General features: G+C 44.1%; 1 pseudogene; it reads left to right on the top strand.

Annotated features, from left to right (window-relative positions):
• The first annotated feature begins 361 nt into the window (after positions 1-361).
• Positions 362-1469, top strand: LOC111273064 (uncharacterized; annotated as a pseudogene).
• Positions 1470-16952: the final 15483 nt, after the last annotated feature.

Genomic DNA, 16952 nt, shown 5'->3' with positions numbered 1-16952 from the left:
ATCTATCTGTCTATCTATCTATCATCTATCTATCTATCAATCTATCTATCTAATATCTATCTATCTATCAATATCTATCTATCTATCTGTCTATATATCAATATCTGTCTATCTATCTATCATCTATCTATCTATCAATATCTATCTGTCTATCTCTCTATCAATCTATCTATCTAATATCTATCTATCCATCAGTCCATCTGTCTGTCTGTCCGCCCACCTCGTTGTACACCTGTCCGTCTGGCCATCTGCCCGTTTATCTACCCATCCGTCTGTCTGTCCATATGTCTGTCCATCCATCCATCTGTCCTCCCGCTTGTCTGTCCGTCTGTTTGCCTATTTGTGTGTCCGTTAATCTGTCTGTCCATCTGTCGGTCTGTTTGTCCGTCTGTTTGCCCATCTGTCTACCCATCTGTTTGTCTGTTTGCCCGTCTATCTCTCCGTCTGTTGGTTTGTCTATTTATCTGCCTGTCCGTTTGCCTGTCTGTCCATCCGTCCGTTTCTTTCTCTCTCTCCGTTTGTATGTGTTGTCCGTCTGTTTCCCTCTCTGTCTGTCATTCATCAGTCTACCCATTTGTCTGCGTATCTACCTGTTGGTCGGCCCCCCTGTCAGTCTGTCTGTCCAGCCGCCTGTCTGTTCAGCTGTCTGTCTGTCTGTCTGTCCATCCATCCATTCATCCGTCCGTCCATCAGCCCGTCTGTCTGTCCGTCCATCCATTCACCCGTCTGTGCGTCTATCCATCCGTCCGCCTGTCTGTCTGCCCACCCATTCATTCGTCTGACTGTTCGTCCATTTGTCTCTCCGTCTGTCGGTTTGCCTGTCTACCTGTGTGTCTGCCCGTCCGCCTGCTTGTCTGTTTGTCCGTTTGTCGGTCTGTTTGTTCAGCTCTCTGTCCGTCCGTCCATCCATCCATCCATCAGTCTGTCTGTCTGTCCGTCCATCCATCAGTCTGTCTGTCCATCCATCCATCCATCCGCCGGTCTGTATGTCCGTTAATCCATCCATCCATCCGTTTGTCTGTCTGTCCTTCCACCCATCTGTCTATCTGTCCGTCCGTCCGTCCGTCCGTCCAACCATTCACCCATCTGTATGTCTGTATGTCTGCCTGTCCGTCCGTACATCCATCTGTCCGTGTGTCCGTCTGTCTACTGTCTGTTTCTCCATCTATCGATCTGTCTGTCCGTCTATATGTTTGTCTGCCCATCTATTTGTCTACCGCGCATATCCCAGAATAGGGGCGACCGAGGGCCGAGCAGGTCGACAGAGGTATTGAACCATAAGGCATCTGCATCTATGCTCTATCCTTGCGTCTTGTCCATACATACATAGAAGTAACAAGAAGCGCAAAAACGGCCGCGGCAGAAGTAGCCAGGTTGCTAGTAATAGCAATCGTAGCAGTAACATAGAGAGTGTTCGCGGCAGCAGGGCAGCAAAATGGAGAGAAACGCCATTCCCTCGCTCTTCTACTTCGTTTCAGCTTTTCGGCCAAAAGCCATAGGTCCCTGATCCTGCACAGCCGGTGTATTACGTTTATGGCCTTGGCTTTCGCAGCACAGCCGCCAATCTCTTTTTCCTTCCCCATTTGCCCTTCGTTCATCATCATCATAGCAGATCGTTTGGTCGGCTACAACGTCAGCTTCGCCGTTGTTGTTGACGTTGCCACTGCCATCTTCAACGGCGTTCGTCGTCCTATTCTATCGTTTGTTCCCACTTGCCATACCCTTGTCTCTTCTTTGGCGGACCCAGTTCCCTTTTGGCTGCGCCGAACAGCAGTCGTTCATTTCAGGAACGGCGGGACGGACACCCCTCCTCTGAACACATCCATCCCTCAGTCTTTACGGCGCTCTGTCTAGCGTGCTACTATATCCGGTACCATTGATGCTTTGCCGTGGCCACAGTCGCCGCCACCATCACTAACAGTCATTGTCGATGATAAACACTCTTCTGATGGAGCGAGTGAACAGCGATGAAGGAAGAAAGGCGATGTGAGAACGGGATGCTGCTTCTAGGAGCACTCATTCACTGGCTTCAACTCAGCCGCATTGTCTTCGATGCACGGCTATAGCCGACCCTCACTTCTCTTCCGTCTGCTTGGAAAAGGTCTCAGTGTAGATGAAATGGGGAAGGGGTTAGGGAAAGGTAGAAAAAGACCCCTTGAATACCCTCCTCCCCGCATCTTTTCTTCCCGCCCGCAAGTGGAGTATGCCATCCTACCAGGCACCCGGCCGGCTAGGAAGCTAGGTCCCGTCAAATTCTTTCCCGTTCAGCGCCTTCATTTTGCTAGTTTCTTACCTCGCTGTTATTCCTTCCCCCATGAGCAGTACCATCATCACTATGTTTGTTTTCCTACCTGCGATCACCCTCAGTTGCAGTCAGCTACTCTACGCTATGAAACCAATTCACATAGCCCTATCCCACCCGCGATGCGCATTAGCTTTAAAGCAGCAACTACATGCGCGCCAAATGTGGAGACGGCGGAAAAAAGACGAGATGATCAATTAGAGACACCAGGTCCGGTTCCAAGATTCTCAGACGGAAGTGTATTCTTTTGAGATCATGCAAGGGTTTCCTGAGTGGAGATCTAACAAGCCAACGAACCGAGAAGTGTTGCGGGACCTTGCCGTCTTGAGCTGCCGGAACTAGCTAACATGCATGGTAACTTTGGACTTTACAGCCGCCTGTATTGCTAACGTTCGCAGGCAAAACGTAAGCGGAGGTTGAATCGGAGGCAGGTGACCTCGGGATACCGATAAAAAAATAAGGACGACTTTGCGTCACCAGTGTGCGACGCTCTTTGTCGCGCTGATTCGGGTGTCTGTTGCCGAAAGTGGGACTTGGGGACTAGAAGGAAAAAATCAATTCAAGCAGAAACGGCCATAACAAGCAAAGATGATGAATTAATAAGAAAAACGTTGCGAATGAAATACCGCGACCTCTTTCTGCAAGCTGGATCATTGTAAGGTCGAAAAGCAAATATAATCTTTAGCCTGTGGAAATTTAAGTTAGATAACTAATCTTATAGACTAGTATTAATAGAATAGACTGCACTCAATTGCAAGTAACTAGATCATTGGCATGTATGATATATATAGCCCGTAGTAGGTGCTAGTGGTCACATCCGCTCTGGAGGTATAGGTAACCTGTCGTGGCAATGACTGCCGCGTAGATAACACATATTCAAGAACAGGAAGTCACGCTGTGCTACGTGCTGTCCTCCACAAATCGCACGCCTGAAGACATTTCTCTATAGCCAATTATCTGCCAATGTTATTTATCTCCATTATGAACCATTTTTGTCACTGTCGTATTGGAACAATAGTAGTGAACCAGATACAGCTTAACCTGTATTTTCAATATATAGTGTTCCCTAGATCCCTAGAAATATCCCTAGATAAAAATTTGTTGAATATAAATAACTTGTTGAAAATTTGTTGTTTTTTGGGATAAAAAATTGTTTTGCACCAGCGGCCGCAGATACTTAGGCTCGTTGTCGATTTACTATGGCTTCCTGTCCTTTACAATCGATCAAGCGATTCAACCCACTATGAACCCCTGTTGACGTCTGTTCGAATGACGGCCGAAATAGACGTTATTGCTTATGGCAACAGTTAAGCAGACGACAACACTCGATATATCATTGAACAAGAAACACAGAAATCACAAAAGAAATCAGCGAATGTTTTATCTGCAAGTGGCGGGGTCTGTAAGGGGCGAACTTCGATGGTGGTGCATGGATGATTTAGTTCGAACGCCTTCGCTGAGAAAGCGATCTAAAAAAAAAGTAAATAATCAATATTGTAAGTAGACTGCTTGGCAATTCCGTTTAGGTAGTTAAATTTTGTTTGTCTTCTTGGTTAACTTTCAAGTTATAGATCAGGCGCACTGAATAACGAAGAATATATCTTATAGAAAGGATAAAATCTAGCCTAATGAATCCGTATACTTCCGGCTTAAAAAACCATCATTGATCTCCTGTAAAAGGTAAAAATAACGTTATTTTGAGGTAATGTAAAGGACCGTTCGAACAGCTCGTTTGGAAGTTAAAAATAGTTGAGTTATAACTTATGTCGCTCTTTTGCAGCCTGCATCCAAATAAAAAAACAACTATTTGGATGTTGTAACCGGAATATCGCCTAGAGTTGTAATTATTTAATGTAACAGTTATTGGCTTCGTTCAGCTGAGTCTTGATTTGGGTCGTAAGCCGTTCGCAAATCAGTCTTAAAAACTCTGTCTCTTATTATAATTAACAAACCTCATCATTCAATAGTAAGCGTCGGTTAACCAATATTACAATTTCAAGTCTGAACACAAAAAACCTGGTCAACAAAAGACTAAAAGAATTAATAAGGCTTATCTGGGTGACCGAATCGGTAATAGAAACCAGCGGCTCATTTCTGCAATATGAAAAAATTCTGGATCATCAGAAATGACTTTTGCGGCATGTTGGTGAGTCCAATGCGAGTCCTTTGCTTTGCCTCGTCTAAATTTTTCCTGCACTTTTCGATAGTTCCATGTAAACCAAAAACAACGTAGATCATCAATTTCAATTAACCAGGACATGTCATATAGTTAAAAATTAAGATTTATGGTTAGTACATGATTTTCGTTCTTGTCCAGAGTACCGACTTCCTGCTTTCGCCATGATGAGCTTACAATCTTATGAGAAAAAGAGCCAACATTCCTTTGGTACCAAGTATAGCGGGTAATTAAACACGTATGCTCGCTACGACTAGAAGGCAGCTAAAATGGGTGCCAATTCATCCCGAGCACCCTATATATATATATATATATATATATATATATATATGTAGACTTTTTTTTTGTATTTAGGCTAACGATATATCATTCGCACAGAGTAGATTTAGCGTCCATATATGTATAAGAAACCAAATTTTTGTCTGAGACGAGAACAACTTTTATATCAAAGGTTGGATCAATTTCACTCACACTTTGATCTCTTTCGGTATAATTTTAAAAACCAAAAAGCAAAAGTGTATAACAGTAACATATCTTTAATCAACCTTTACTTAGACAAATTAGACCATAATTAATTGTATCATACAGCTATAGGTATCCGGGTATGTTCTGTCCCGTGATTCCGCGTGTAGTAGGGGGCACTTACTTTCAAAAAACCGCTCCCGCATCAGCCTAACCTTATTGGCGATATCACGGTTCGGCTTCCAGAGGCAATTTTTAGTAACAAAGTAGACAAAACCAAATGATTTTATCATGTACGAACTACACAGAAAGCGATTCTGAACGATCCTTATAGCAGCCCTACGAAGATCGGAGATAGGCATCGTGGCTTAGCTCACACGCAGAGTAAAGTAGATCGTATGATAATCGCGGGCTGCTCAAAGTGCACGCTATAGCCATCCGCTGAGGCGTCTGCCAGCTAATAGCGATGGTCTATACTAGACGACCGAACACATATGGACGAGACGCATGTGTAGCGCTCGCCAGACGACACGGTTTCTCATGAAATTTCGATGCGAACAAGTTTGTAAGCCTCCCAAACTTGATGACCCATAATGGGTCCGTATACTAGCGCACTAATTCATGCTTCGACACGCTCAAGGGAAGCCTGCCGATTCGTACGCGCCACTACACCCGACACGGGTTAGGCTAGTAGAACATTAATATTCTGTTACCTACATTAAGCTATAATAGTGAAATGCTCCATTTAAGTTTTTCGTAATAATAGCAATTATTATTATTATAATAGGATAGATGGCTTAAATATCCACGTTGTTGTACTGTGTTCAAGTCGTTGTGCCTCTTGTCGTAATCGATATCGTCACCTGCTTCAATCGAAGGACGTAGCGAAAGGATTGCCAGGATGAACGCGCCAAGTTTATTGACGTTCAAGTCACTCCTCAAGCCCAAGGTCGTCGATACTGTTCAGTAGTATTCCTGGTAGCTTTGCTTTTACGCCTTTTCGGAACCCGCCTTAAATGAAATTGAGTATCCGGGTTAGGGCTGCCAACCGCCTGGTGATATAACCCAAATATTCAACTTATCGTCGAAATGAATCATCGCCCCATCACAACGTTCTAGCGTTAACGGAGGAAGAGATAATTTCATATTCAGATGATCTTGAGGTCTCAATTCTGAAATCCACTAAAACTGTTTTGCTTACCATTTTAGTTGCATGACATATAGCACCATTGTAGCAGACTACTTATTTCGCTCTTACATTCCTTTTGTGTTTCGTGGCAATCGGCATCGTTCCTTTTGTTTCGTTTTCTGCGTTTACTTTAGCACTACACGTGCGAACCTTATCCTAGTCTTTGTTGTACCGCCCCAACGCAGCTTTATCATTAATATACCGTTGTTAGCGTAAATTCTTGTAAGGAATATAAGCAGCGGCCACAGTAACAGCAGCGATAACAAATCAAATGTTTTTTCTCTACATGAAGCTCAGATGACGTAAACTTTTTGCTTGTCTGCTGGAACTCAAAAGGGCGATCATTGCATACGCGTATAACAGCAGGTACAGATTAAAATTCGGGTGTTTCTAACCTCGATGCTGCTGGTATGGCTATGTATCACTTGTATGCGTGTTCTTTAGTAGGTCTTTTTCGTCTACGCTTTTGTAGATGTGTTAGATGGGTCCGCTTATTTCCAAGGTAATGTCTTTGCGGGCGCCCTTATGAAGGTCACCGATGACCAGGCCATTGGCTACGACGCAAGACCAGGAGCCGCTGTGAGCTGTTCCAGCATTCCCTGAGCTAGCCTCTACTGCGTCTACACGCTTAAGGGTTTTGGCCGGTTATCGCTCGAAAACGAGAATAAAGGAAAAGGAAAGAGCAGTCGAGGAATCGAACGTAATGTAGGACCTTTATCGAAACTGCGAAGCTCAAAACCCTTAAAAAGTTCCGCCTGACCCGTGCGCTACAGTCGACACAACGCTCCTCACGAAAAAGGTTGTAGCAGTGCCCACCGGCCAATCGGGAAATAGGAACTAGGAGAATGAGCGGAAGATGGCAAAAATGTTAGCAAAGAAGAAATTTGGGGTTGGCTGTTCCGCCTCTCTCTGTATGCCGCCATTTCCATTGCCGAGGCTATTTTTCTTCTGAGCGTGTACTTTTTTGAAAGAACGAAGGAGCAAGCGAGCTATGCGGGGATGAGGGTGATAAAGAGTTTGCCTACGGGGACAAAGGATTTTACTGTAGGGGTCGATTTCGCAGGCCTGCTTTTCCCACTGACCACCTCTGGCATCGCTTCCGTATAGATCCCTGCCGGAAATACCGACGTTTTTCGCCGCCGCCGCCTCCGTCTACGCCGTACACTTACAATAGGATAGCTTGCCAGGCCAGTGGTTACGAGCCTCTGGCAATCCGCTTAACTGGTACCCGAATATTTTTTTGCTGCAACACCAAGCAAAAAGGATAAGACAAAGACGCTGAAGAGGCTAACGATATAATTGCGGCGGTGTTTTGCAGCAGTCCTTGTAGAAATTGCGATGACTATCATACGAATATACTGTGGAACATTTTTAAAGGTTTTAACTTCGCTTAACCGAATAACGCTCAAACAAAGACACGAACCCAGCAGCTGTTGCTATAACAACAGTAGTAACAGAAGCGGCATGAACTTCAAGGAAGTTTGGTCTACTGTCCAAACCTCGGGTCTGGGCATCTCATGGGACTCAAGCGACACACTACCATATTTCGCACCGAGATACGCGACATTTTACGAATTTCGTGAGAGATAGTATACGTGCAGTAAAAATCAAAGACAGCCATGTTTACTTCACAGATCTTCTGTTTAGAGGTACAATATTTAAAATGAAATCTCATCCCTTATAAACAGGTCACACTATACAACTCAAATGTTCGCCAGTAGTCATCGGTATATACAGCCTAGTCGTTGATTCGGTGACGCGCTATAATTAGGGTGTAATACAAGTACAAGTGAATTTGCCTATGAATTAGACGCTCGCTGGTGGAGTAATGATGAAACTAGTCCAACAATTATAGTTATTCTAAACATTTTGAAAATGCAAGGGGTTTGACCCAATGAATAGCTGTCATTCAGATCGTCTGACTGCTATTTTTTTTTCCCTCTATCATTCGTTTCAACCAAAGCGCATTGCTTCATTCGTTCTGGGGCTAACTCCGACCCACCAGTAATAAACTCATCCCAGATTGACCACTCACAACATAAAGGCAGCAGAAGTATCGGTGCGTTCCGACCTCGATAGAATGCGCGTGTATGTGTATGACACTGAAAATGTATTTGAATTCCACTATGCCATGGTTGCTGCTCGCAGAACTACACGAGCTTCATTACATAGAAACGTTTGTTTCAATATGCCATGGTCGAGCTCACTACCCGACCGGATTGACCTTGCCGAACTAATGGCACGGGTACATCTATCTTCAGATAGAGCGAATAAATATGGATGGTTACACTATCTGCAGTAATGTAAATGTTTTATCCTATGGCATTTTTCCTACTTAGCACGCCCAGGATCCCGCTTACCATCGAACGGTATACAATTGTATATCATATAGAGCAACTATGTATCAGAGGCTGTGTGAAACGTATACATCTGACTACAGTTGAGATACTCATAAGACATTCGCAACAAGCATTGGTAACGTAGCAATGTTAAAAATTAACTAGGTTTCAGAAGTTAAGCGTACTCAATACGACTACTAACCTTCAGCTGATAAATAGCCTACGGCGACCACGCCTAGAATTCCTTCTCGTAATCTACATACAAAAGCGAACCAGCTGTTTTAAATTCTATTAGTGTAATAATAGATAAACAAACAAACGAGTTTTTATCATTTGGCTGGGTTTTACAATATTAAATTGACACGTTGACATTTCACTCTACACATTCGCTCCTTCTGTTTGTAAAGGCCCAACTTTGATTTGGTAATCTATAAAAACGCTGTTTGTGAAAAATAACAAAAAAAAAAAAAGCGGCCCGGTCAGTTACTGTCCTAGGCTGCAATCGTCAAGGCCGCTATTCCAGCATTTAAGTCAGTTACTGCTAATTCTGTCATTAGTGTTATTGTTTTTATTATTGTTGTCATCGTTGTTGTTGCCCTCGATTCATGTGCCTTTATTGCGCAGGCGAGTCGCAGGGGCTAGATCGGTCCGGCTAAATAACAAGAGGGCATACAAAGATAGACAGCCCTGAAAGCGGACTAGCTAAGTCAACCCATCCAAGCTTGGGTGGGGAGCTCCAGCAATCAGTTGGGACTGAGTGAAGCAATTCTGTGTATATATAATAAATGGCTCGGCATTGGCTAACAGCAGTTGCAGCTGGCGCGAGTGAGACAGACTCAGCCTAACGGGGGCGCGAGTCTCGTGGGAGGCTTGTCAGTGGGGGGTGACTACTCGCCACTGATCCCCTTTCGAGGTCCTATCAAGGCTCTACGAAAACCTTAGTGGAAGCCGTTGGGCCTATAGAGCTTCGGAGTAATGGAAAGCTTTCGAAATGGAGGCTAGCTAGTTCGTCGGGTTGTCGTAGGCCTGCGCCATTGCTGGTTTCGGCTGGTTTGAACTTCCTGCCCTTTCAGCACGAGTTTGCGCGGCCTCCTTGCGTGGAAGTCGGCGTGCGCGCGAATCTATGTCTGTATGTATGCGTATGCATGTGTGTCGAAGAGTATTTGTACCTCAAGATAACGTAGAGGGAAGAGGGCGCATTTGGTATCTGTGCTCTGCCATCTCGCTAGCTTCAGTTTATAATGCAGCACGCTGCACATTAATGCTAAACTGACTCAAAGCCTGTAGCTGGTTACGTAGAAGACTGTTCTCGATTCTTACTACCGGTTCAATGCCTGCTGAGAAAAATTCTATAGGCCACACTGTTAGGAGTTTTGCCCTTCCTTCACCCCCTTCACCCAGATCTATGATCCTTCCCTTCATTTATGCTGTTGCCGGCCGGCAGCGTTAGCATCTCGCTGCCGCCACAGCAACCCCTGCCAGCGCTGCTTCCGCGTGTTAAATAAATGACATCCAGTATCCCCACGACAGATGGCAACTAGCCTGCCAGCCAAACGCCCCAGTGCAACATCGCTAACACTCGGCGGTGCTAAGTAAAACGTACTTGGGCGTCACAAAGGCTACTCGAATGCCAACAGCTCTGCGTCACTGTCGGTGGATGGCAATGAGGCGATGGAGACTCAGTAAGCCATAATCCACTCGCGTCCTTACGTTGGGCCCCTGACAACTTTTGCAATGCAGCATAGCAGAAGCAGCTGGTACCCACTCGAAAACCGTAAAAATGGGACCGGTTCAGTATAATCATGAGCTGGTCATCAGCTAGAATCGGTGGGGCCCGGTGCAACGCGTATGCTTGGCGCTGTTGGTCGCATGAGAAATTCAACCACGACAGCGTTCCAGAGTTTGAGTCGCGCGACAGGTAACTGCTGCACTCAATAGGAGAATGTACGACGCATAAGCCTACTTTCGGAAGGATAATATCGCGGGATGCATACTAACTATGCATTGGCCCACCACTGTTATACCATAGCCTTCGATATCATGAAAGCTCTTACACGCACCATACATTCGCGAAACTTATGACAGCCCATGCCTGCTTATGACTGCCTAACTCCAGGACTTGAGTTCGCCGCGGTCCATGGACACGACTTAGGTAGACATCAGTTTTGCATACCCCACGTGCTGGAAGAAGAGATGTCCCAATACTACCACGCTGACCACATTCGAAGCAAATTACATCAGCATACTGCGACTTAGGGTTAAAGGAACCTGTTCAACAAACGGACTAGCGCACGAATAGTGGGGCAAAGGCCATCCTAACGAATCATTATAACCTCACGCATTCTTGTGTGAGTAAGTTACTGTTCTTCATTCGATAGGTAATTGGCTCACAAGTCATTTCTGCGAGAAAACGGTGTACGTTTGACGCCTACTTAGTCTCGATAAGAAGTGAGCAGTCGGAATGGTCAACCGTACCGGGGAAAGCCCGACGAAGAAAAGCGATGGACCTACTTAGTCCGTCTGTCTGTCACCTGTCTAGTCGAATCCGCTGTCTTCGTGTCGGCAGAAACATCACGTCTGCGATGCTCTGGTGAAATTATTACAGGGAACTAGAATGACAGCTAGGTCCAAACAGGTCACTGTAGACTAAGGGTAGATTTATCGTTTTTTGGCCATTAGTCTCTCTACAAAGTAACGCAATATATTCAACTCGCTTCTGAAGGCGCTTATTTCAATGTTAAAATTCTGCATTTTGTGAGCCATTAGTTGGGTAATAAAAATTGCCTTTCTAGACTGTTCAAAGGGGTAAAGTAACATAATTCAGGAATTGGTAAATCGTTGGTCAGAAAAAGTGCGCTGGCTCAGATAAGTTAGCACCTAGGGGAAAAGTCGGCGATCGTTAGTTTGACGTCTCCTGCTGAGCATAATATAAACGGGAAAAAGGTAAGTTTGTTAAATAGCTCCGTGTGCTGGAAATTCGATTAGTTTTGTCTCGTGTATTTGCATCACCCTAGTCTACCATACAATCCACCATATGTACAACCTATGTATACAAACACGGACGAGACTGCATAGTACGCAAACTAAAAACAGTGTAAAAATACAGTACACTAAAAATGATTATAGAATCGGATCTTCAGATCTGTTTTGAGAACTATGTGGTCTATGGAAGGAAAGTCTCAGAATGTAAGTTCTTGTAAAACCCGAAAAGCATCTGACGCTGCACATAGACTTCCGTTGAGCGGTTTCGCCTGTCCTGAAGCATATCCCATTCAAGAGGTATTTTGGTATTCAAACAAAAAATTAAAAAAAAAAATGTTCTTTCACGTCTCCTTTAATTTTTATAATTTACGCCTAATATGGGAATTTTTAAAATCTGTAGTTAATCTTTAACCGCAATTGTGCCCAGGTGATCACCGTAAAGCTTTTACTATAACCTGATTTCGATAGAGATAGACATCGTTCTGTATATCAGTCAGTTGTTGAAACTGCTATATTTCGTCGTACCCTTTTCTGCATGAGCTGGACCGTGAGGCAAATGCTGCAGTAGTCATCCTAGCTTGCCTAGGTTCCAGAACTCACTGATGACACAATAGAATTCGTAATACGGGCCACGAGGGCCCCGGCGCACTCACTAGCTTGAAAGCCTCTGTACCTCGTGCAAGTGAAAACATTAGCTAAACGCGAAATTCGTGTACCATCTCTAGGTCGACCTTTCAGCGACCCGAAGAGAACAGACAGTATGAGCAAATGCACGATGGATCTAGAAAAAAAAAACACGTACCAAATGGTGCAAGCAACCTAACACATAGGCAATCGTAAATAAGCACTGGACCAAATGCCATTTACGCACTTTCATGCGTCTAAACGATAGGTACGTCGATCGTGCTAACTTAAGTAAAAGACGTTTACTTCGCACGAAATGACCAATGCCCCCGAATAACCTAACTTTCTGAAGCAAAATTTAACACAGGTAGAATATCGAAACTTTCTATGTCGATAAGCAACAACCAATATTAAACACTAGATATCAGACCTATAAGAAGGAGTCCGGGAATTGTATTTACCGCTACTCTCCAGACGGGAAGTTCGTTCGTCGCCATATTTCTTTTTTGTTTAGTAGCCAACGAACTTTGTCGAGTGCACGATTTACGAAACAGTTCGGATATCAATCGCTGACTAGACGTATCTGTGTGTGCCCTTTTTGTAGGTGGCGGTAGTGCTACGAACCCCCTGATAATGACAATCTTCGACACTGTAAGAGTCACCCTGGTCGTCATTGCCAGCGTCGAGTCGAATCGTTTAAGTGACAGTGGAAGCTAGGTCTTACGCACTATCGTTCCCGTAGAAGAATGCCATGGAGATAGGACCAGAGGAGTCGGAAAGGCAAAGACAGGGATCGTAGACGCCGGTATTACATTATACTCGCGCATTATATCGAAGTGCGATTCCCTTCATATGATGACGGAATATATATCGCTATCAAATATATGGGCTCGGTTGGCGCCAGTAACAGAGGAAGCACAGGCTTCGACAACGAAATGGTGGAAAAACGACAATGTAATAGAAAGACCCCGATGCTGAAAGTCTGACATATCCCCGATGGCAGGAATCCCCTCGCCTGCTTCACGAGTTGTAAGAAACCTGCAGCCAGGTGCAAAAGTCAGGATGAGTCGAACCACTGCTACCGTCGATCGAGAAAAAGGGACATTTGGTGGTGGGTTCAATAGCGAAGAAGCAAAAAGCAGTCTTTGCTCCTTGATACGACAGCACAAGAGGTCAATCGCAAAGTATAGCGAATTATAAACTCCCACCTCGAACGACGCTCGTTGTTGTCGTCGTAATCGCTGACGTTATCTTTCTTTTTGCACCGTTTTATCCTTTTCCTTATTTCCAAAGCGTTTCAATGCACGTGGCACATCAACGGATCCGTACTGACTCACGAGGAGAACTACTTGGTGAGCAAGTTCACTGTTAAAAGTGCAATACAAGCGAGAAACTACCGCCAGTGACATTTCAAAGCCACACGAGCTGCGACCTCTGCGAACAGCGGCCTCTGTCAATGCAGACACCTGTACACTCTGTCTCCTGGATCGGCCTAGGTCGTCGCCTCAACTTGCCGGCAACAATAACGAGTGACAAGGATGGGTACCGCAGGGGGCGGGGGAGGGGGGGTACTCTCGCGTCTGCTGAAATTACGCTATTCGCCGAGTTCAAGGCAGCTGCCTATGCATGGTATTCTTTCCCTTGAAACTGTCTTCCTCTGTGCCTCCTTTTGGCTCAATGTACGCTATGATTTTGCCTCTCACGATACCAGTGGAAAAATATAGGAAGAAGATGGGAGGGGTGAAGTTTCCATCTCGCTACAGTGTTTCTGAAAATACGTATGTGTGTGAATTAATTCGCGTTCGACGAAGTCACAACCCTAGCTTACGTCCACAGACAGCTGCAGACGAAAACCGCGCTCAAGACCGTTCTGTCCTCAGATCGTAGCTGAAGAGCTCTAACATGCTAGAATGCCAAACGACAAGGTCTAGTTTACTCTTTAGTGAGCTTTTCTGCGATTGGCATCCTCGCTACAAGTAAATAGTTTATCAAGGCCTTTATACTTTAACCGCCTTTAAACTTGCAGCTGTTTATTGTGTAAATTATGACTATATATATATATATATATATATATAAATTCTGTGTCCAACAATGCCTATACATATGCCTGAATCAAAACCAAGCGAGTTCGCAGGCCTCTTTCCAAAAAAGAAACCCTGCTGCTTCCATAAAGCAAGCACTGCAGCGTGATTTTTTCTCGACACTGACCTTCGAGGCACACGGAGTACAGTGACACACGCATAGCAATGAGGCACGCGGAGAAGCAAAGAGAAGCAGAAAGAAAGAGAAGAATAAAAAGCGTGGCCTAAATAGCAAATATCGACTAACAGGCCAGCCGTGATTTGTGTACAACTAATGCCCTGCCAACTTTCCGAACAGGACCTGACTCAAGCCCGACGACGAGCAATGCTAGTTTCGCAATGCTTATCGACCGGCGGCAGCCAGCTGCTTAGCAACGTGACGTCTCTCGGCTATCGTACTACCATGCGTCTATCGTCATATAGCATTGCATAGGCGACCCCATGAAGATTGCTGACGATACCCTGAGCAGAGGTAATCGTGACCTCCATTGTTTCGCCGTCCCCCTGCTTGTCCATCAAGATTATCGCCATCTACATGACTGCGGTGACCGAACAAAACAGTTGCGAAAAACACGTACAAGATGTTTCTTCATTGGTAACTGTACCGTATTCTGCTCAATTTGTGGCGAGGTTAAAGCATGATTGAGTGCTATAGCTGCGATGTATCGTTAAGGAAATTACTATTATGACGTTGCTTTGCTATCTGTTAGCAGTAGCAATCTAGATATACAGGTGTTTTTACCGTATAGCGTATTTTAACGCAGGGTAAGTACAATGCACACTTCTGAAAGGGGCCCTGTATTAAGATAGAGCCATAACTGATTTCGTAGCATTGCTTTAAACTGCGGTATTGCGAAGACGAAATCATATGTGTTGTATTTATTCTCATTGAAACGTAAGTGGGGCCTAACAAATGAGGTCGATTCGCACCTCACTCATATCAATACTATAGGCCATGTCCTGTCGTAAACAGAGCAAACAAAAAAAGTAGCGTATGCCAAACAGCATTGCGTAGTTTCAAGAAAAACGTGCGGTCTTTAACTAGCCGAAGCGACAACTTAGCGGAAATCGTCACTACTTGCGAAACTTTACAAATACAACCACTTGCTATCTAATTTAGTAATAGCTCTTTCTTGTATAATCATAATGATTTAGACAAGCCCTAGTGATTATAAGCATACAAACGAGTGATACCTAGAGGCGCAATTGTGCAGACGTCTTCATGCATATTCAAGTTTTGTTATGTCTCATGGACTAGCGGCTTTTCGACCTCGGTAGCTTATTTCTTTTAACTTGATTATAGCAAACATCCCCTCTCGTTATGGGAAGAACAATTCTTAGTACCAAGTGAAAGGTGTTACACAAAGCCATCACTGGTTATTCCGGGTACACGACATCTCAACTTGTTGTAGATCATTAGCTTTAATTATTTTTTTACCATTTGACAAAGTTACGCAAGTACGAACACACAGATAATCTCTGTTCACGTTGAACGTGTGTTTAGGGTTTACCTTACTACTGCTTAAATAGACTTTGCCTCATCCTTCAGCTCACAATTCTAAACTCACTCCTGTCAAGCAATATAGTTGAGTCCATATATAAAACATACATTTTTTGATAGATTGATTTGAACATATAATGCTGCTATCAGGTATGCCTTTTTTTAGTAAGCCTTTTTTGTTTGCAAACCAACATGATGTATAAACACAACCGGTTCAAATATGGCAAAACTTAATATAAATAAACATATAGGAATAGAGTGAAGCAAGTATTATCACACAGTGTATACCTCTACGTACTTCACACATTTGACTTGATATCGTAATTAACTGCAGTTCTAATTTGATTTCATAAATCAGCCATTTTAGAGCATCTTGGCTCTAGAAACCCATTTTAACAGGTAATAGATTTTCTTCCATAGACCAACTGGCGCTTCGTATACGAAAACCCAATTAAAATTTAGATTTACTTCAATATCAGCTATTCGTTCCTATGTTGTATAATAGAATAGTGCAGGGGCAAATAGCGATCTATGCAAATATATCAAAATGGACGTCCAGCTGGCTACAGGGTAGTTGATCATTGGCAGGTTGAGCCCGCCAAGCCCCAACTGTTATTTCCACTCCATTGAGTCGACTGTAGCATAAAAAAGTTGCTGATTAATGCAAGCCCTTTCTGAACAAGTTCTATCCTAATGCTTGCATAACTCTATTTACAGTGCAATCAGCATTACCCCTGCCTCCTCGAGAAGCTGGCAAGTTCCTTGCGACCGAACGGCAATATGCCGTTCGGATATATCTCAATCGATACGAAGTTCCCCTATAATGCCCCTCCGAAACTTCTTTTCCTTTTAAGAATCTTACAATGAGGTAGACTGACACGCAGAACCGTCGGATAGCGAACGTAGGAGTGCGAAAAAAAAGCTAACGGGTACAATATGTCGTAGTAACGAACGCAGGCTAGACAGGATTCTGCGAGCATGAGGGTTCATTGCGTCTTTGCTCTCGAAGCTGGATAGTCAAACAAATGAGGCTTGAGGAGGGCCGTACTATACAGAGCTCCCCCGTTAAGTATATAGTTTGTCTGTGTCTGTATAAATAGTTCGATTAGATACCCTATACCGCACACGTGCAGATAATACGAAAACGATACTATTCCCACGATCAAAAAATAAAGATACGGAATTATCCTAGTGTTATTCTATTTATACTATGGGAAAAAGGGTTAGATAGCCGTGCAGCCCATGGCAAAAGCGGTGGAAGAGACTTGGACGTAGGGAGGTAGCGGTATCTTTCAA

This window comes from Varroa jacobsoni, unplaced genomic scaffold (assembly GCF_002532875.2).
Source record: "Varroa jacobsoni isolate VJ856 unplaced genomic scaffold, vjacob_1.0 contig04612, whole genome shotgun sequence".
In the NCBI taxonomy this organism is placed as follows: Eukaryota; Metazoa; Arthropoda; class Arachnida; order Mesostigmata; family Varroidae; genus Varroa; species Varroa jacobsoni.
Note: the sequence above shows the minus strand (reverse complement) of the source record. Positions and strands in the feature narration are given on the sequence as shown.